The sequence below is a fragment of the Brachycentrus maculatus genome, unplaced genomic scaffold (genome assembly GCF_059751285.1).
Source record: "Brachycentrus maculatus isolate JH-2025_06_01 unplaced genomic scaffold, ASM5975128v1 h1tg000046l, whole genome shotgun sequence".
Lineage (NCBI taxonomy): Eukaryota > Metazoa > Arthropoda > Insecta > Trichoptera > Brachycentridae > Brachycentrus > Brachycentrus maculatus.
In genome coordinates, this window is record NW_028280800.1 from 45617 (window position 1) to 67760 (window position 22144).

Sequence of the window (22144 nt, forward strand, 5' to 3'; positions counted from 1 at the left end):
TGGTACCAACAGATTTTTAATAGTTTGAAGTAATGTACTTGATAAAAAATGACTTACTATGAGATACGAAGTCCTAGCTCTATCAATAATTGTATTGTGCAAGTATTTTTGTATTTTTCTTAAATTTTTATAATATATTTTTGAAAATAAAAACAATTTTAAACTGAAATAAGAACTAAGGAATTTGTTACAACTCCAAGCAAGAATTTCTCAAATACATTATTTATTATTTCCTATATGGAATTTTTCTTAATAAATACGAAATAAAATTGAATATTATTGTAGAATATCACCGATATAAGACGTCAAGCTCTGATTATCAGTAGTAGTAAGAATATCAATACATTAGACTACCATTTTACACGATTTCAAATGAACACGGTGTAAAAACAAAAAAAAATCTGCCTCCATAGAGTAATTGTCAATATACTCGGCTACCGTGCTTGACGTCCCGGGTTCGATTCCCAGATCCCAAATAAATATATGCAAGTGATTATTTCATTCTAATATTTATTCAATATTACCCTGGACTGGTACCTGAAGTGGACGGCTGATCACCTATCCTAACTCCTAACTACTTAACCGTCACGCCACTTTCCCGAAGGGGTAGGCAGAGAAAATAGAACACACACCACTCTGTCTTTGCAAACATTATTCGCCTCTTCCACGTTCATGCATCTCATCATACATACCCACTGATTATTTCAACTCCTTACCTGACCGCTTTCAAGTATTTGGCATACCTGATCCTCCCAAGTTTTTCTCGGTTTTTCTCTGCTCCTTTTTACAACTAAATTTGCCTCATTAATTTGTTTGATTGTAATTTCTTCACTCATTCGTTCCACATGCCCAAACCATTTCAACACACCTTTCTCAATATTATCGATAATACTTATCTCAGCCTTGCATCCTTTCCTTTATATATCACCATTCGAACATCTTTCTTATGTGGTTTTGTCGCATTGCGAGATCGCATTTCGACAGCATTCGGTCTACTTTTATCCTTCTTTTGCCAACTCCATGATTCACTTCTTTATAGCAATGAAAGTCGCACTTGCTTGCTTAACACAAAATAATGACTATTAATTTTTCATATCCTGAATTGATTTTCATACATGATAACCTGTCCATCATATATCGCTCACTCCTTTAAACAACGTCATATATCAAAAATCGTAAATTTTCAGTTGTGTATGTTTTCAGAATGCCCAGAAAATGTACTATATCCCAGCAAAAGCGGCATATTTTTAACTTAATATTTACCCGCTACAGGGCAGAAAGTGTTGTTTTTGCATTTTGAAGAAAAGGTATTTTTAAATTATTTTTTTAAATACATTAAATATTTTTCAAATGGAGAAAAAATATTCAGCTTGTACCTAAAAAGATCTGTTGTACAGTAAAATGTTCAATAAGTGGCTTGATATTTATTTTTAATACATTTTATTATATTTTAAATTTTAAAAACGATCTCCTGGAAAATCAAGTTTTTTTTATGTATGACGTTGTTGAAAGGAGTGAGCGATATATGTTTATATTATCATTTATTTTCATATACATTTTGACACGTTTTATTTGGCACGTTATGATGTGGAACGTGTCTACCGAGGAATTCTACCGGGAATTCTTTGTAATGTACTTTCTATTATGCAAACATGTATGGTTTAACAAATGAAGTGCTATGGTTTAACAAATGAAGTGCATAAGAGCTACACTAGTTCATTATTTATTATTTATTTATATCTGCACATATATATATATATATATATATATATATATATATATATATATATATATATATATATATATATATATATATACATATATATATGTATATATATATATATATATATATATATATATATATATATATATATATATATATATATATATATATATATATATATATATATATATATATATATATATATATATATATATATATATATATATATATATATATATATATATATATATATATATATATATATATATATATATATATATATATATATATATATATATATATATATATATATATATATATATATATATATATATATATATATATATATATATATATATATATATATATATATATATATATATATATATATATATATATATATATATATATATATATATATATATATATATATATATATATATATATATATATATATATATATATATATATATATATATATATATATATATATATAGTATACAGTACATTTGTATTATTTTTTATGGATGTGACATCACTCGCTGGGTGTGACGTGTTCCCCATCGTTAGGGGATTCGTGTGTCGAGTTCGTTAAGCATTATTTATGGTCAAAATTTTCCACCCTGATGGAAGTTTGGCACTTACTCAGGATACAATGTTGCCCGCCGTAGCCATAAATCACCCCACTTTGCTCCAGCACATTACGACGCATTATTATCGGCAATATTAATGTACATCGGCAATTTGTTCCGATCAAATATTGTTAGTTATTGCTAGTTAACATAACGAAAATTGATCGAAAACTCAATTCGAGAATGCTTCGCAAATTTGAGAGCGTTGCTTTTGTAACCTTTTCCCCTCTGATCATCCAAAATTACACGAAGGCGGGTTACAAAATACCCCAGTTCATATTTGTATGGAAATCGTAGTACGCAGAGTCATCGGGACACTACGGCCGTGCCAACGCGCCGTCATCCGCCGACTGAGTGCGGGTAACGGGCACTAGAAAACGTAGGTCAAGTACGAAAACGTAAGTCAAGAAGTTTAGTTGTCTCACTCTCTCGTTATGGTAGTACCTTGTACCACATTTATTAGAGTGAACGAAATAATACGTCGCTACTAGACAAAAAATTAACGTGATGATCAATCAAATTGATTAATTGATTTTATCAATAACAGCACATATTAAGAAATATTTAATGATTTGAAATTATAAAAACAAAAAAAATGTAAGATTACAAAAAAAATGAAGTAGCTTTGTTAATACTAAAAAGTTATCGAAATAATATTTATACATAAGTATATATGGGGGATTTCAATCCCCTTGTTAGATTTGGCCAGGTTTAGCGAAGCTGGCAGTACAGAACGGATTCCTCGGCTGTCCAAACTCAAAACACAGTAAGGGACATTTTTTTATAGTATGTTTTTTTTGCATTTTTGGACTAAGTAGATTCTACTTAGTCCAATAATTTAAAAAAAACGTACTAAAAAAAATGTCCCTTACTGTGTTGTTTGGACAGCCGTCATGGTTTCAACTGTAACGTATGTAAGTGAAGTATAAAGTTGGCAATGAGAATGATGAAAGTAGACTGAATGCAGTCGAAATGCGATCTCTCAATGCGGCAAAACGATGCATGATAGATGTTCCAATGGTGAAATAAGGAAAGGATGCAAGGCTATAAAAATTAACAAAATATTATGTAAGCTACAAATTCAAACAGGTTTATCTGTTCTGTATATAATGGATATTGAAATTTGTGCCAATTTTGCATTTAGGAACTTATCAAGTTGCCTTTGAAGCTGCAATTCTATCATGATAATAAAAAGAAGAAGAAAAAAAAACATAAATTCAATGAAGTTAGTAATATGATATGGGATAAAGTCATCTTTAGGGCAACCAACTTACTGATTCAATGTTGAAAAATAATCATCGCATTTTTTAACAGTTCAGCATCAAGCCATTTTGATTTTTTTCTTCTACCGACAGTATTCTTAAACAAAAGGATGTATGATAGATGTTTAAATGGTGAAATAAGGAAGGGATGCAAGGCTGAGATAAGCATTATCGATAAAATTGAGAAAGGTGTGTTGAAGTGGTTTGGGCATGTGGAACGAATGAGTGAAGAAATAACAGTACACGTAAAACGACTTTATAAGGCGAATGTAGTTAGAAATAGAAGCAGATAAAGACCGTGAAAATCATGATTGATTACTAAGTACTTCAGCAGTAAAATGTTTATCATCTTCTTCTAAAACTTGCAATGATCAGGTATTTCAAATACTCGAAAGCGGTCAGATCAGGAGTCGAAATAATCGGCGGTATAACCGCCCAGATAAATGCCCAGACTTCCATATTATTCTTCATCTTTGATGAGATATCGAAAAATAATTTGTAATGGTATGTTCATTGAAAGCATTTTTTTTAAATATAGAATGGCGTTGCACATGTAATACAATGCTTTTGCCAATGTCAAGTTAATTGAATTCTGCATTATAAAATATGATAGACTATAAATTATAAATTACGTCCGCCTCCGTAGTGTAGTGGTCAGCACGCTCGGTTACCGCACTGGAGGTCCCGGGTTCGATTCCCAGGGGGGGTCAAATTAATATAAGTGATTTTTTCACTCTTATATTTAATCAATATTACCTTGGACTGGTACCGGAAGCGGAGGGCTGATCACCTTTCCTTCACGTGTTAACGATCAAGATAACACTGCGTTTGTATGATGCAGTGCCCTATGCACCATTGGGGTACGGATAAGGGTTTGAATGAATAAATTATAAAGATAAACTATAAATTTATTCCATTTAATTTCAGAAAAACAACTAACAGTCTGTACAAAATTGGGTTCCTGCTCGCCAGGACGAGATGGATATCTGTAGGGAGGGGAATAAGCGGGGCAAGAGATTTAAAAAAAAATGGCATTTGGTCATTTATTGGGCAAACAAAGAATATGTGGTTAAGGTCTCCCTCTTCAAAACGAGCATTTAAAGCATTAGTGACCCTTGATTTTTTAACTCGGTTGAACGTTCAAATATAACTGGAGCTTGAAAGATATTGTATTTATGTATCTTACGAGTATAATAACTCCAAGCCGAATCTATAATTTGGCCTGAGGTTGAGTTTGTTAACTTTGTCTCACGGATAATTACACAATGTCAACTTTTTAAATAATTCACACAAATTTCACAGAAAGCGTCGTAAAGTTAATGCCGCGATATAATAAAAGTGTTCCTTGACTCTGGGTTTATTTTTGGATTTTTAGTACCCAAATTACGCGAACAAAAAATTCATATCTAATGTGCTTATTTTAATAGGCAAAACTTAAAGTAATGGGTGGCCAACACAGATAAGCTTTAGCCCAAGGCGACGGGCCGAAAAATGTAATTACATTTTTTTTTTATATAATGTAATAATTTTTTTTTTTTTTGATATCTCATCAAAGATGAAGAAGAATATGGAAGTCTGGGCATTTACGGGGCTTACGACCGTCATAGGCTGGTTTAAGTGATCACTTTACACACGTGTAACATTCACCAATTCTACCCATTATTGACAACCACACTACTCAAATTCTTGGAAGTTCTATATATATGAACCAATTTAGAAACCTTGTTCATGAATCACTAGAACTTCACTAGAGACATCTATTGGTGAGATGTAAAGAAGCTTTTTATTAAGCAGAAACTCTTATATTAGTATGTGAGATCCGAATCCTGGATTATAATCACACACATGAGAAACGCCAGAAAATACCATTTTCATTTTTATTATTAAGCTTATAATTTGACCAGATAATTTATTTACAACATTTTGAATGTGTCCAAATACTTGTTCACAAAATCTGGATTATCTCCAAATACAGGAGTTATTTTCATATTTTTTTTTTTTGATATCTCATCAAAGATGAAGAAGAATATAAAAAATATAAAGAATATAAAAAAAATATAATATAATATAAAGAATATAAAAAAATAATAATAATAATAATATGAAAATAACTCCTGTATTTGGAGATAATCCAGATTTTGTGAACAAGTATTTGGACACACTCAAAATGTTGTAATGTAATCATATTTTTAAATCATATTTTTTAAATCATATTTTCATATGGTGTACGAGTGCGTGGAAGTTTTTGGTAAGGAAAGGGTAATTAACTATGAGTATTTAAATGATTTAGAATTTAGTACATAAACCCTGATGATGACAAGGTTCTTGTCGAAACCGGTTGGATAAAGTGTACCAATAAAAAAAGTGGTTACAACAAAGTTGTTTAATTTTATAAAGTTATGTATAAACTTTACGAAAAACATTCAAGAAATTACATTATTATCATAATTTAAATTTTACTTATAAATAATATTTAAATGAAAAGTAAATACCACTACTTCTTCACGTCTATTGGTGGTATTATTTACCATGTAAAATATGAACTAAGGCAAGAGATTCGATATCCCGCAATTTAATTTTCTTTAAATCCTGGTAATATACGTAACGTACTCGCATTTTTTTGCCTAAAACACCGTTTTTGTGTGAAAAAAATAATTTTCATCGAATGAAATATGGTTTTGAAAAGAAAAGAGTTATTGAAAGGCAAGAAGATAAAAATATTTTCAACAATAAAAATATTCTAAAAAACGGACAAATTCTTGTACATATTTTGAACAAAAATTGCGTGCAGTACCACACGCGCAGCTTCTTGCGCAGCCGGGCGCTTACCGCAAAAAATATATACAAATGGCAAATCGTAATAATTTTATTTTCATGACCTGATGATGGAATGTTTTGCCGATTTTCCGTGGTATTACACAAAGTGAACAAGGGATGATAAGGACCAGTGGCGGTACTTCCCTAGAAGCCCAAAAGCCCGGCTTGCCTAACAACTTCAAATAAAAATGACTAAATCTTGACCAAATGATTAAAAATACATAATTAATGTATGACTTTTTTAAAATTATCGCGCGCTTATATGATTATTAAACACTATGCATGCCATTATATGGTGATGATTGATTTCTGAGGAAGATATTTTGTTACAGTGAACATTTTCTTTATTGAAAGGTGATGGCTATACCTTACAAAAGTTACATGTATGCATATTTTTATATTGATTACAATTCATTGTTTATATTTATAATACTTTCTGGGTGCTTACTACACTGGGAATGATATGAGGTGAAGAAATTATTGGTACATCATGTATTCACGAATGTGAAAAATAATGGGCTTGCCTTACTGGTAAACCCTAGGCACGCCACTGATAAGGACAGTGTTTTAATTGTTTTTTTTTAACACCTTTTATGTATTGAAAAAATAAGTTTTTCTTCGAAATAAATACATGGTTTTGATAAAAAAGAGTTATTAAAAGGCAAGGAGTTAAAAAAAATGTATAAATTTTTTTTTTTGATAAAGATTCATAAAAAAAATCAAATTCCAATAAATATTCTAAATATGTACGTGATTTCATTAACCATTTTTTTTCATTGTAATTTAATTTTTTTTTTAAATGTGCCCTTGGCACGAGAAAACTAAGTTAGGGCACACTATTGTATTGTGTAATTTGTAATTATGCATATGAGATTTAAAAAAAAAGCGAAATCATGAAAAAGAGTTTTATAAGATGGCGACCTCTGCAAAAAAAAAGTTTATTATGTCTATGTATTTTTAAATGAATGTATATATATGAAGTATTTAAATATACTTACATATATAGTTAACAATTAAATGTTTCAATAAAAAAATAAAATAAAAAAAACTACCTGTTCCATCTTCAAACCCTTATCCGCACCCCAAAGGTGCATAGGGCACTGCATGATATAAACGCAGTGTTATCTTTGATCGTTAACACACGAAGGAAAGGTGATCAGCCCTCCGCTTCAGGTACCGGTCCAGGGTAATATTGAATAAATATTAGGGTGAAAAATACTTATTTTACCCACCCCTGGGAATCGAACCCGGGACCTCCAGAACGGTAACGGAACCTCCGAGCGTGCTGACCATTACACTATGGAGACGGACGACCTGTTCCATAGGTAAGATTTTTATTTTTTTAAATGATCATACCTCTCTCAAGTGCAAAATTTTTAAATATTTACATATCTCTGAATTTTCTGTGTACTAAAATAACACAGCTGTACCTAATCATAATTTCAATGTTACACTTCATAAGAATAAATATGATGCAACGAACGAAATTCCACATAAAAATAACTCCTATTTTATTTATTGTTTCGGCATTAACTTTGTGGTAAGACATGTTACAATGATTAAAGAAAACACTTCGTTTTTTACCACTTGAGTTTTATTATAGACTACATGTTTCAGAAGTTAAACTTCCATCATTCAGATCTGTATAGTAACTATAATAACTATAGTTATTAAACAGACCTGATTGATGGAAGTTTAACTTCTGAAACATGTAGTCTATAATAAAACTCAAGTGGTAAAAAACGAAGTGTTTTCTTTAATCATTGTAAAATAACTCCTTATTGGGGATAATCCATATTGGTGAACAAGTATTTGGACACACTCAAAATGTTGAAACAAATGGTCAAATAAGCTAAAATAAAAAATGAAAAGGATATTATTGTGTGTGTGTATATTATGATTATAATCCAGGATTCGGACCTCACATACTAATATAAGAGTTTCTGCTCAATAAAAAGCTTATTTTCATATATTATTTCGAGAAATAAAAATACTTTGTGTTCTGATCCACTCACATTTTTATTTAACCAACTAGTTTCGGCAACAGCCTGTTGCCCTCTTCAGGTTACATTTATTACTAGTAATAAATGTAACCCTGAAGAGGGCAACAGGTTGTTGCCGAAACTAGTTGGTTAAATAAAAATGTGAGTGGATCAGAACACAAAGTATTTTTATTTCTCGAAATAATATATCAAGATGATCCACAAAGTTAATGCTTTCAATATTCAAAACACAGTTTATTTTCATCTCACCAATAGATGTCTCTAGTGAAGTTCTAGTGATTCAAAAACAGGGTCCTAAATTGATTCGTATATATAGAACTTCCAAGAATTTGAGTAGTGTGGTTGTCAATAATGGGTAGAATTGGTGAATGTTACACGTGTGTAAAGTGATTACTTAAACCAGCCTATGACGGTAGTCAGCCCCGTAAATGCCCAAACTTCCATATTATCCTTGACGAGAAAATAATAATATGAAAATAATATTTTCTAGCGTTTCTCATTTTAGTGGGATTCGGACCTCACATACAAATGAAAGAGTTTATGCTTAATAAAGAAATTCTCTCATCCCACCACACATGTCTCTAGTTAAATTCCAGTGAAGTCAAACACTTTGTTACGAGTTTGATCAATATATCTAGAAGCTCCAAGAATTTGAGTAGTGTGGTTGTCAATCATGAATGTAGAATTAGTGAATGTTACACGTGTGTAAAGTGATCACTTAAATCAGCCTATGGCGGTCGTAAGCCCCGCAAATGCCCAGACTTTTATTTTCGTCCTCATCTGTGTTGAGATGTCAAAAAAAATTAAAAAATTCAACTCATTTATGTTTATTTTTGTATTTACTATATGCTAAAACAATCCTTACTCGTGCATATAATAATTACTTACACATAACACAAGAATGCACCTCCCAGCAAAGCACATAAATCACAGTTAAAACAATTATAGTAACGTACATAGAACTACAAGATCCAAATACAGAAACACATCAAACAAAACTTGTATTAAAAAAATGTATTAAAATAAATATCAAGTTACTTATTGAACTTTTTACGGTGTAACAGATCTTTTTAGGTAAAATCTGAAGGTTTTTTTTCCATTTGAAAAATATTTAGTATATTTTTTAAAAATAATAATAAACAATACCTTTTCTTCAAAATGCAAAAACAAAACTTTCTGCCCTATAGCGGGTATGCCGCTTTTGCTGGGATATAGTACATTTTCTGAAAATTGACAATTTTTTATAAATGACGTTGTTAAAATGAGTGAGCGATATATCTTTTGGTCAAAATATTTCGTATTGATGGTGACATCACTATGAATTCAAATGGTAGCAAAAATTGATGTACATACATAAAATATATAAAACATATTTAAACTAACGTGCAATAGAGATGATAAATACAAATAAAACTGCATTATAATGATAATAAAAGTTTATGTAAACAAAATAGGTACTAACTGTCAACGAAAAACGCAGTCCGAATTCACTTCCAAAACGATGACTCCAGAAATCATTTTACACCGAAAAAACACTTGAAACTTGTCGTCGAAACTAAATTATAATATGGAATACAATGTCTCACACAATTCAATAGGTAAATCACACAAACTTTCTTTTAAAACAATATTATTTTAATATCAATATCATACGAGCTGTCGAGTTCTGTCACACGTTTCGTAGCGCGCCAACAACGCGACCGACATCTACCGGTGCCGTGAGAAAACTGAAAAAAACTGGCGGCTGGATCTTCAACGCGGAGCGCGGAGTAATTCAGGCAAGTACCTACATATTAGTAAAAAAGTTACAAGTAAAACTAAGATTTTAAGATAATATCTCTTTATCACTTGTATCTTTTTGTGTTAAGCATTAATTTTGCCAGTTTGCACTTTTGATTTGTTGATATGTGCGCGGCAGTGCACTGATTATAGAAAAAATGTAGGTAAGAATGTTCTATAATGTTCCTACGAATTTTTCAAGGTGTATTTTTTTGCATACATAAAATGTATTAAGAGTTTTTTTATTGAATTTTGTTGATTTAAACGGAAAATTCATTAAAATCTCATTTGAATTGCGATGTCTGCAGTACTTTGATTATACCCGCTATTATTTTTAATGAAACAATATAAAACAAACTATCTTTCATCTTCCTGTTCTATTCACTTCTTCCACATTCACGGATCTCTATGAATTTCGTGGTGATCATTTCAACTCCTGACCACCTTTAAGTATTTGAAATACTTAATCATGCCATGTTTTCCTCGGTCTTCCTCTGCTTCTATTATCAACCACATTCGCTTCATACTTTTCGCCGAAATTTGAGTAATGCGGCTGTCAATCATGGGTAGAATGGTGAATGTTACACACTCTACAAAGTCATCACTTAAACCAGCTTATGACAGGTTATAAGCCGTGGAAACGCTTAGGCTTAAATATATGTTTAGATATAAATAAAAATATAGTTTTTTTTTAAACGGATCAACCCACAAAGCTTCTACTTTTAAAGGCTTGTCTGCAAGTAGGATAGTAAGAATAGGGAAGGTAAATGTGAAAAATACATCACAAACACCCAGACCAATTGAAAATAAATATTTCCTGAATTTATTTTGCACTTGGCGGGAATTGAATCGGCGATGCCAGTTTCGCAGTCGAGCGTCTACCCAACTACACTACGGCGCCTAGAATGTTAGGGTTACCTACACAACGAAGTTAAAGCGTTAACTTATGTACTCATGATTTTATTTTTTGTATTCTGTATGTATCATATATTGTAACTGTTGTTCTTCCTTCCAATAAAATAAAATAAAATAAAATAAATAAAATAAACTTATGCCCAGGGCTTGTGAACGAAATCTTCTTATTATTCAACTCTTATCTGAACCCGATGGTGCATAGGGCACTGCATCATATAAACGCAGTGTTACCTTGATCGCTAACAAACGAATAAAAGGTGATCAGCCCTCCGCTTCAGGTATCAGTCCAGGATTATATCTAATAAATATTAGAGTGAAAAAATACTTATATTTATTTGAAACCCTCCTGGGAATCGAACCCGGGACCTCCAGAGCGGTAGCCGAGTGTGCTGACCATAACACTACGGAGGCGGACGAAATGGGATTTAGTAAATCATTTCATAAAATGAAAAAAAATCTTACAATGATTAAAGAAAACACTTCGTTTTTTACCACTTGAGTTTTATTATAGACTACATGTTTCAGAAGTTAAACTTCCATCATTCAGGTCTGTATAATAACTAATAATTCAGGTCTGTATAATGTTATTATACAGACCTGAATGATGGAAGTTTAACTTCTGAAACATGTAGTCCATAATAAAACTCAAGTGGTAAAAAACGAAGTGTTTTCTTTAATCATTGTAACATGTCTTACCACAAAGTTAATGCCGAAACAATAAACAAAATAAAAACTTGGTTTGTATAGCATATTTTGGGTGATTCTCCCAAATGATATTTTTACTAAAAAAACAACCCGAGCAATTTTAAATACTCGGAAAGAAATTTTCAAATACACAACGTTTATTATTCTTAATTAGCGTTTTGCACCGACCAACTTTCAAACGAATATAAATGAGGAGCCCGGATGAAAATAATGGTAGACATTTGGAATTGAAAATTGAGTTTATGTTGTAATTTAGACACAAAATATAATTTAGCACTATACGCATATATAAAAATGTATTTTATATATCGTTGTCATACAGGAGAAAGTGACCAAGTGCATTTTTGTACAAAAACGTGATCTTTTAATTTCTTACTAGCTTAATATTGCCCTGAAAAAATTCCCAAAGGATTTTAAACTTACAACTAGATTTTAAACTTGCAACTTTTCGTTAGTTGGTCACTTTCTCCTGTACGACTACGATATGTATGTATACAGGAGTCCCATAATCTAAGGTATTCATTCCCTTTAAGGGGTGTTAGGCCAGCTTACGACTCCAAAAAATCGCCTTAGTTTTCGAAATATTTCCACTTTATGAATTTCACCTTAGATCAGTTTTTTGAGTACCACTTCTTCAAATTTTCATATTTTAGGATTCTAATTTTCGTTTCATAATACTGAATAAGTATTCTATTTATCACAGTCCAAAATATTACCAATACTGGCTTGCCTTGGTGGAAAAAAATATATTAATTCCTGGTCAATGATTTTAAAATAAATATTTAGGTAACTTTGACTCTTCGCCCTGAAAATAATATTATATTTCACGCTAACCTGGCAAGTTATTTAAAAAAGTGTTTAATTTATGTCATTTTAAAAATGGTATTACATTTATTTTGTTTTACTTTAGAAAAAAGATATTGCTTTTTTAAAGCAAAATGAGCTGATTGAATTATTATTTCATTTTTTAGGAATTCCGATGTAAACAATTGCTTTTATTCATTTAAGTGAAAAATGTTTATTTTTAATAAAATTATATTTGTGTTTTATTGTGAAACATAAATTATAATCCTAAAATATGAAAATTTGAAGAAGTGGCCCTCAAAAAACTGATCTAAGGCGTAGTTGTCCGAAAAATTATTATTGGTATTTACAGGGCTAATGACATGTCGTAAGCCCTGTTAATACCCAGATTGCCATATTCATATTCATTTATATTAAGATATTAACGTAACATTGCTCCATCTTTATTTTTAAAAAAATATTGGTTGCAATTATAACATTTAACGTTTGTACTGACATTTCTTGGTGGAACTGCATTTTATAGAATTAAATAACGACTATGTAACTTTTTCCACATGAATTTTATTTGACCAGCAACTGGTTTTCGTCGTAACCGACATCATCAGTCTGGTGATGACATACCAGTCTGATGATATCAGTTAACACGAAACCCTGTTGCTGGTCATATAAAATTCATATGGAAAAAGTTACATGGTTATTATTGTTGGTTGGTTTTATTCTACCAATTATACCATCGATCGACTCAAATGCCATTTTTGCGTTTTAATTGTAACTTTCTCCATTTCCTTCAATTTAAGGAAACAATAAACCTTGGTTACTACCTCTTAACAGCGTAAATCTTCCCACAGACTCCAACTCCATCTGAAGGCAGGAGTTTTCAAACTTTTTATCTTCAAACTTGGCTCTCGCGAGTTCTTTCATCCATTGCTTGGCAATATTTCTAAATTACGAAATTTCTGAATTTCGCAGTAATTTTCTCAGTACAAAAAACAAAGTAGGGTAAATAACGATATACAAATTGAATCAAAACATCCCTAGCATCTATTTTTCTTATGGCATCACAACATGCTAAAAATCTCAATTCTAAATGATTTTTTTAAAACTAACTAACAAGGCAGCACTGGAGCGCAGTGTAGTCATTGTCAAAGCAAACATCATCTCTCAATTTATGTATTAATTTTAAATCAAACACAGATTTTTTGAGTCTACTAAGTTGTATTTTATTAACAAAAACACATAAAAAATTATATTGTGACAATTGTTTCGCCTTGTTAGGGCATTATCATAAGGACCGTAGTCCATTTGATCTTCATATTCGTTTGATTATGCCCTAACAAGGCGAAACAATTGTCACAATATAATTTTTTATGTGTTTTTGTTAATAAAATACAACTTAGTAGACTCAAAAAATCTGTGTTTGATTTAAAATTAATACATAAATTAAAATGGAGTTCTACAAATTAAACGCCAAATCAATAAATAAATATCATCTCTCAAAGTGATTAGTATTTTTTTTTTATATATTTTAAATAAGAAGTTACAAAAAAATTTTCAACGTTCCAAGGACCCAACTCTAAAATTTAGAATAAGCTTCACATACGGTGTTTCAAAATGATGCGGAATGCATCGAAACACGTGTCACAGTAGATTTTAAGAAATAATAATAATAATAATAAAACCCTTATCCGCACCCCAATGATGCATAGGGCACTGCGTCATATAAACGCAGTGTTATCTTGATCGTTTACACATGAAGGAAAGGTGATCAGCCCTCCGCTTCAGGTACCAGTCCAGGGTAATAATATTGAATAAATATTACAGTGAAAAAATCATTTATATTTATTTTACCCCCCTTGGGAATCGAACCCGGGACCTCCAGAACGGTAGCCGAGCGTGCTGACCATTACACTACGGAGGCGGACAAGATCTAAAATAAAATAAAACATTTTTTAAAAAAAATCAATTGATCAATAATACAAAGGTTGAACACCTCTGGACGAAACCACGCGCAAAGAGATTCCCACGCTTATGAATCATCGCGAGAACACCTTCATAAGAGCATTATGGAAAACTGTACCCATTGTAAAAAGGGACCATCCTAGAAATGTATTTTAATTAAAGTTATATAACAAAAACAACTATTTACCTTTTTTCACTTTTATTTTATTTGACAAGTGATTGGGTTTCGTAACGACGAAACCCGGTCACTGGTCTAACTAACTAACCATCAAGCTACTTCCCTGAGAGGGTAGGCAGAGAGAAAAGAACGCCACACCAATATTTTGTACACAATCTTTGCCTCTTCCACGTTCATACAGCTCCTCATACATACACGCCAATTATTCCGACTTCTGACCTGACCACTTTCAAGTATTTGAAATACTTGATCATGCCAAGTTTTCCTACGTCTTCCTCTGCTTCTATTAGCAACCACATTTGCCTCGTAAATTTGTTTAACTATCCTTTCTTCAGTCGTTCGATTTACATGCCCAAACCATCTCAATACACCGTTCTATTTTTTTTAATAATGTGTATATTTGATGATGCTGGAATAAGCATTATCAGTATTCAACATTTTGAGTGTGTCCAAATACTTGTTCACAAATCTGGATTATATCCAATTAGGAGTTTTTATTTTATTTTTTGTCGAAAGCCCCGTAAATCCTCTGACTTCCATATTTTTCTTCATCTTTGATACGATGTCAAAAAAAATGTATAAATATCTAAAAAAATATATATATATATATATATATGAGTATATATTTTATTTATTTTCAAGTTAAGACGAATTTGTTCTGTTCTCTCTGCCTACCCCTGCGGCGAATCGGCATTATGCTTTGTTAGCTAGTATTTTTTATTTATCATTCCAGCGACAAGGCGCACGCGAGTTTGAGGTCTTCCTTCAAGTGGTACTCGGTGAAAACAGATTTAGAATCACTGGACGCAAGACGTCAACAAGTTCATATGATTAAATTGTGAGTCTAATACATAATAACGCCCTTTTGACATTCAGCCACATTGTCGGAAAAAATATTTGAGCAGTCTGATCTTTAAAGGTGAACGAGTCATTGATCAAAATACGACTTCATATTTCATAGCGTAATATAATACACTACTGATATTGAGGCATTGCATATAAGTATATGAAAGATGTAGCCAATAGGTAACTATTTATTTTGCTTTGATTGTGATAATATAAATGTAAGAATTTTCTTCTTCTTTTTCTTCTTCTTCTTCTTCTTCGTCTTCTTCTTCTTCTTCTTCTTCTTTAGTTAGGACTGTGTCCTGTTATTCTCATGGGAGGTGGAAGATCAGCTGTCTCTCCATCGCCATCGTTTAGGTGGTCTTGTAATGAATAAATAATTTAGTCAAATTATAAGCTGCATAAAAATTTTAAATCATGTTTTCATGTGTTTTCCAGCATATAAAAGAATCCGGTTAGGATCTTGTATAGATCTGAATAAAAGAGTCTCTGCTAATTTAAAGTTCAGCCACATTGATATGTGGTCCGTAGGGTGAATATTGACATGTCGTTAGCCTCCGGTCAGCACGCTCGGCTACCGTACTGAATGTCCCAGGTTCGATTCAACAGGAGGGGGGTCAAATAAAAGTGATTTTTTCACTCTAATATTTATTCAATATTACCCTGGACTGGTACCTGAAGTGGAGGGCTGATACCTAAGACAGCGTCGGCATAGATTGTTTCACATTCCTATACAAAGGACCAACCTGCCGATGGGTATGCCTGTAGGAAGAGCTACCGCTATGTTGAACAATTCTCATTGATATTGATCTGTTCCTTGTGTCTGAAGGAGTTTTCCGAAGCGGGATTCTTCTACACCTTTAGCATAGTATTCTTGCATATTCTCTATTTTAATGTATACGCTTTAAATTTTGAGTTTGTAATGTATTTGTTAATTGGAAATAAATAAATTGAATTGAAATTGAAATTGAATCACCTTTCATGTGTTAACGTTCAAGATAACACTGCGTTTATATGATGCAGTGCCCTATGCACCATTAGGCGCGGATGAGGGTTTGAAGGAGACCTTTATTAAAGTACCTACCTATTATAAGGTACCCTATGTAATAAATTGTAGGCGTATAGGGTATTTGATCTATCTACTTCAATTCGTACGGTAAATATACCGCGCAATCGTTACATTTATGATAATTTCTCGGTTGAATCCATTCCTCTCTAGACTAACATAATATTAGGAATGTCTAATCAAACAGAACGGTTCCTAGAAATATTAGACTATCACTTTAGGATCTACATTTAATAAGTAGCTGAGGTAGGAGTTCCTATTATCTACCCTTTTGCAAAAAGATCCCATCCCGTGACTACAGCTTTTATGTAACATCGATTTTAGTAGAAGGTAGTACAGTAAAATCTCGATAATCACTACTACCATCACGCCGCACTCTTCTGTCCTAACATACACTCCTCGCCTCCTTCACATCCGTACATCTAGTCATACATGCCTTCCGATTATGCAGACTTTTGACACCACCAGATTTTAGGTTCTGATTGATCTGATCGTGCCAAGTCTTTATCGGTCGTCCTCGTTCTGTTTTCCATTCGCCACATATATTTTCTTGGTCATTCTCTCTTGATCGTTAACACATGAAAGAAAGGCGATCAGCCTTTCGCTTCAGGCACCAGTCCAGGGTAATATTGAATAAATATTAATGTAAAAATTTCCCTATATTTTTGTGATCCCCTCCCCCCTTGGGAATCGAACCCGAGACCCCCAGCATGGTGGCCGAGCTGACCATTACACTGCGGAGGCATAATATCAATTTTTAATGTTATTATGCAAATTTCTCTTTGCTCGTTTGCGCTGTATGACAATGAATAAAGATCTACATAATATATTTTAATTATTGCTTTATTGCCACATAATTTTTAATTAATTCATACAATGCCCAAAACATTACCGCACCCGTGAATCATCTCTTCCGGTTCCGGAATGTGTTCATGTTTTGCAAATTCGAAATGCGACGGAAATAGGAACTATTACCGCGCGTACTTACCCACTGGGTCAATTAGGGTTGCCACATATTCCGGTTTAAATTATCCATTTTTTTTCATGTGATGTGGCAGGGCTGTGGTTACAGTAAAACCTCGATATAACTATAAAACGGAAATTTGATGACGTATGCGAACACACGTTTTTCGTTTTATAAAAATATCTAAAGTTTAAACCTTCATATATCCCCTATTTCTCTACAGATTTCAATAAGAATGCTACCGATAGTCTTGTGATTTTTTTTATATTAATTTATTAGCTAATAATCACACATCGTGATATTAATCCATTGAAGTAGGTAGATCAAATACCCTATAAGCCTATAATTTATTACTTTGGGTACCTTATAATACAATATATATAATATAATATAAAACCCTTATCCGCACCCCAATGGTGCATAGGGCACTGTGTCTTATAAACGCAGTGTTATCATGATCGTTTTACTTATGAAGGAAAGGTGATCAGCCCTCCGCTTCAGGTACCAGTCCATGGTAATATTGAATAAATATTAAAGTGAAAAAATCACTTATATTTATTTTTACCCCCCTTGGGAATCGAACCCGGGACCTCCAGAACGTTAGCCGAGCGTGCTGACCATTACACTACGGAGGCGGACAATATAATACAATAGGTAGGTAATTTATTAAAGGTCTTCTTCTTCAAACCCTCATCCGCGCCTAATGGTGCATGGGTAAAACCTCGATATAACGGACTAATTGGGGGGAGGGGGTGCCTGTTAAAGCCGAAAGTCCGTTATATTTCCGTCCGTATGTCCGTCTCTCCTCTACACACTCCTTGTTTTTACTAACTATAGACAGAACTCATATTGATGACGAACTTTAAATGCAATTTTAATGCAATCCCGAAAACGTTTAACATAGACTTGTTAAAAAATAACCACATTAGTGTGCGTCGTTTACTCTCGAATAATGGTTAATTGCGCATATGTATGTGTATGTGTGTGTGTGTGGGTGTGTGTGTATATATGTGTGTAGTGTGTCTATGTGAGCGTATGTTTGTGTGAGTGTATTTGTTTTCGAATGAAATTTGTTATATACCATGTATCTATTTGTGAAAACCTATAATTGGTTTTGTGTTAATTGTTTTATTTACTGTCAAGTATAAGAAGCTGTTGGTTTTTCAAAATAAAATTTTAAAAAAAAACTATTTTTGTCTGCATCTCACATTTATTGTTCAAGATATTTACCGCATAGGAAAACCGTATGACTCTTATTTATTTTTTTACAAAAATGTTCATATTAGTATATAACCACTCACCGAGATTTTTATGTCTACCGGTTTCGAGATGTACCCGTCTCTTCGCCATGACAATCACTACCACAGCATGCAAACAAAACTACACTTCACTACCATAGCACTATTTACACACATTGCCATGGTAGTGAAGGGTAGTATTGTTTGCATGCTGTAGTAGTGATTGTCCTGATGAAGAGACGGGTACGTCTCGAAACCGTTAGACATAAAAATCTCGGTGAGTGGTTTTATACTAACATTATTAACATTTTTGTAAAAAAAATAAGTAAAAATGACTAACCACAAAGTAAATGTATTTTTTTTTATACTTGAAGCACTATCTTTGTAATTTTCGATTTTATAATTAAAATGATTGATACCAGTCTTGATAAAGAAGCGGTTAGCGTCGAAACCGGTAGACATTATAATTAAGTTATAATTAAATATTTTAAACAAAGTTACATTTTAATTACAAAGTAAATGCTTTAAATATTGATAATATTGAGAATACATTATGACTGTCTACTGTGTGGGTTTAATCGTGCTGGTTCGCAGCAAGACTAAGTGGCAACCCTACATGAATTTACATAAATATTTTATGCTAATAGATCTATGTAGATTCAAAGTTTCTGGAATGGTTTACGATACCTGAAATTCGCCTTTGGCATCGCCCCATTTGTCACAGTCCCCGTACTGAGTATTCAAATCAGCCAGCTATATTACACACGTATTAATTATATGTATTCTCGTATGCGGGAACTCGAATTATCATTTCACCGACAGTGAAGATGCATGGGCACACATTACTCGTATACACTTATATGGAAGAAACCCATGTATGAGGAACCACATAACATATCGCTCACTGCTTTCAACAACGTCATACATCAAAAAACTTGATTTTTCAGGATATCGTTTTTTAAGTTAAAAAATATAATACTAAGTATTAAAAATAAATATCAAGACACTTATTGAACTTTTTACTGTGCAACAGAACTTTTTATGTAAAACCTGATTGTTTTTTCTCCATTTGAAAAATATTTAGTATTTTTTTTAAATAATTGAACAATACTTTTTATTCAAAATGCAAAAACAACACTTTCTGCCCTGTAGCGGGTAAATATTAAGTTAAAAATATGCTGCTTTTGCTGGGATATAGTACATTTTCTGGGCATTCTGAAAACATGCACAACTGAAAATTGACGATTTTTTTATATATGACGTTGTTGAAAGGAGTCTCTCACTCTCACTCTCATATGTAAGTAGATACTGCTGAATTTTCTTTTCTAATTATTTAAAAAAAAAATTATTATAGTATAATTTACGAAGTAAAGCATGGGGCTGGAATAATAATAATAATAAAACCCTTATCCGCACCCCAATGGTGCATAGGGCACTGCGTCATATAAACGCAGTGCTATCTTGATCGTTTACACATGAAGGAAAGGTGATCAGCCCTCCGCTTCAGGTACCAGTCCAGGATAATATTGAATAAATATGACAGTGAAAAAATCACTTCTATTTATTTTACCCCCCTTGGGAATCGAACCCGGGACCTCCAGAACGGTAGCCGAGCGTGCTGACCATTACACTACGGAGGCGGACGCTGGAATAGATGGGGCAAAACGATGTTCCAATGGCATATTTAATTATTTATTTCTTTAATATACATGAACATATAATTTATCTGAATTTCGGTTCTTTAGGTATAGCCTGTGTTGAGCCGAAATACTTGCATTGACAAATATTTAAATAATATACTATTTTATATTCTTATTCTTTGTAAAAAAAAAGTACAACTAACTAAACCGCGCTAATAAAACAACAATATAGCTAAACAGCGTTATAGTGAATTAGCGTTATAGTGAAACAGCTTTATACCTAGTGAAACAACATTATAGTTACACAGTGTAATAGTGAAACAGCGTTATATTATAACATCGTTATAGTGAAAAGCGCTATATCTAAACAGCGTAATAGGTAATTAGAGTTTTAGTGAAACAGAGTTTAAGTGAATCAGCGTTATAGAGAAATAGCGTTATAGTGTAACAGTGTTACAATGAAATAGCATTATAGCAAAACAGCGTTATATCATAACAGTTTTTATTAACAAAATAGCGTTATAGCTAAACAGAGTTACAGTGTAACAGCGTTATAGTGAAACAGCGGTTTAGTGAAACAAAAATTTAGCAAAACAGCATCATAACGAAATAGCATTATAGTAAAACAGCGTTTTGGCAAAACAGCGTAAACAAAATAGCGTTAGGTAAATCTGCACTATTTCAAAAAAGCGTTATAGCGAATCAGTGTAAATTGGAGTCGTGTTAGGCGGGTATTACTATATTCTTTTCTGTGCGTGGAATCGTACAATAAACCGAAATGATTAACATTTCATCCCTAATTTATATGAAATATATGAGGTATTCCAATTACATAAATAATATCCATGCCTCCAGACATATGGTCATCATACTTAAAGTGTGTGACTTTTCAAACTGCCTACGGCGATGGCCGTCTAGGATGGGATACAAAAAACCTAATATCGCTGGAGCAGCGTACTAAGCACAAAGGCCGTATCTACGATCAGAGACTGCTTAGAGAAATAATTATTGTCATAGCATTATAGCAATATTTTGGGGGTGTCCAAATCCTTCACACTTCATTTGTGTGAGTTTGCGGAATCAGTTCTGTGGTTGTTTTGAGTAAAAAAAAATATGAGAGAATATTTGTTTTTTTTTTATAATTTACCCAAATATTTCCATTTCATATTATTTCTGTGAGCCTAAGCGGCTCATTATTAGAAATAGGTATAAAATTATGGTAGAGTGGGTTCGAACCGAGAAACTTTGACGTAAGAGTCCGCGACACTAACCACGGGATCACAACCCGCCGTTAATTTAGCAGAGACCCTTTTACGACGAATTTATGAGACAAATGTAGTTGGTAACAGAAGCAGAGGAAGTCCGACGAAACCTTGGCATAATAATAATAGTGTTGGATGATTTATGTAGTGCCATTTTCGTAAAATAGTGCCTCAAGGGGTCAAGGTCAGGATTCGAATATTCGGCGGGTATGTATGAGGAGATGGTACGGCATTCTATTCTCTCTTCCTGCTCCTGCGGGGAAGCGGTAATCCATGTTGATTTTTTGTTTAACACACCGTTTTTGTATTGAAAAATGGTTTTTATCTTCGAAATAAATACATATATGGCTT

General features: G+C 32.4%; 1 protein-coding gene across 1 annotated transcript in view; it reads right to left on the reverse strand.

Annotated features, from left to right (window-relative positions):
* Positions 1-10166, reverse strand: part of LOC148312249 (prion-like-(Q/N-rich) domain-bearing protein 25) — a 41296-nt gene extending 31130 nt beyond the window's left edge. Inside the window, exon 1 of the mRNA XM_088277579.1 lies at positions 9900-10166. The gene's annotated coding sequence lies outside the window, so the exon portion shown is untranslated. The remainder of the gene's footprint in view (positions 1-9899) is intronic.
* Positions 10167-22144: the final 11978 nt, after the last annotated feature.